This window comes from Tupaia chinensis, unplaced genomic scaffold (assembly GCF_000334495.1).
Source record: "Tupaia chinensis unplaced genomic scaffold, TupChi_1.0 Scaffold000542_1, whole genome shotgun sequence".
NCBI classification, from domain to species: Eukaryota; Metazoa; Chordata; class Mammalia; order Scandentia; family Tupaiidae; genus Tupaia; species Tupaia belangeri.
Window position 1 is genome coordinate 1,867,313 of NW_006160055.1, and position 1,523 is coordinate 1,868,835.

Here is a 1,523-nt window from a genome sequence, read left to right on the forward strand (position 1 = left end):
AGTTTAGTAAGTCAAAAAGCTTGGATCCAGAAAATCTGCCTGAATGTTGAAGGAAATATTCCCTGGTAGATTTGGTTGCTGACCTCATAGGAGCTTTGTGACATCTCAAAATGGCCAAGTCACAGCAACCTGGTTTCTTTACAAGTAGGTTCCTCCTGTCTCAGGGTTGGGAATACCATCTTCAGGTAAATGAGCAGAAAGCCCATTTGGGGATTCTAACATCTACCGTAGCTAAGTGTGTACATAAACGCAACTGTACCAGGATGCACAGGGCAACAAATGCCTGCGTACTCAGGCAATTTTCTGCCAGAGCATAGAAAAATGCACCACAGAAGAGCATGATGGTGGAGGGGAAGAGGGCAGCAATTAGTAAGGCTCTGTGGAGTGAAGAAATGACAAAAGGAGTAGAGTAGTAGCTTTGTTTGGAGGACAGGTATGGGGAGGGGAATGGAGAAGTGGTGATGGAGCCATTGTTGAAGAGGCTCCATTTATTCTCAAGCACATGTACTACAAAAAGCTAGCCACTTGCAAGTATTTATCAGTCCCAGTCAAATAAAACATTTGACCAGCTCTCCTGAATTATAAAGTTGAATGAGATAGAAGAGATTTTTCAATCTAGTTATCTGAGTGTTTACCATAAGAAGTACCTTTAAGTGAGGAGGGAGAGACAGGGTGGGTTTCATAGGCATGACCATTGCATCATAAAAGCCTTTGCTCAGAGAGACCTCCGGTTTAGGCTCTGCTGTGACCATCTTGAAATTCTTAATTTTTTCACAGAGGACCAGTATATTCATGGTGCACTGAACTCCACAGATATTGTAGATAGTTCTGGGGAGACATGATTTTCTTTTAAGACAGATTTTTGCTATAGAGTGTGTGCACTCACTAAAGAGAGACAGAGAAACAGAGAGAGAAAGTAAGCAATCACACCCCCCCCTCAAGGGGAGATGGTCACACCGTAATCCCTTCTCCTCCATTCTCCTCCTGGGATCTTGGGCATGCATGCATGCACATGTGCCCAGCGTGAGTTTCAAGCTGCCGGGTCCAGGACTCAAACAGTTGTTGACCATGTGGGAGTCCAGTAACATAAGATTATGCATCTGCTGGTCCTGAGACATGATTTTCTTATCTTGAACAGATGTCACAGAAAATGGCAAGAAACCCAGGTCAAACCACAACTAAAAGAAATCATAAGAGAAAAATTGGAAAATGTCAAGGTGGCCTTATGTGCCCACCTAAAGAACCTCAAGACTTCCCACCCTAACCAAGGACCTACTTATCCCTCATTCTGTCTTTCCTTCCTGTAGCATGAAGCTTGTTTCATTATCACTATTGCAAGACAGTGGTCTACTGAGGAAATAAATATTCCTAAGTGATGAGTTCTTAACAAAACTGAAGAACATTTCTGAAGTGTTGCCTTCCATATTTTTCCTTCCAGAAAAAAAAAAGTCTGCCTAGTATCAGGAATTCTTGATAATAAAATATGATCACCCTGGGTCTGGGACCAGCAGTTAGCGTAATGG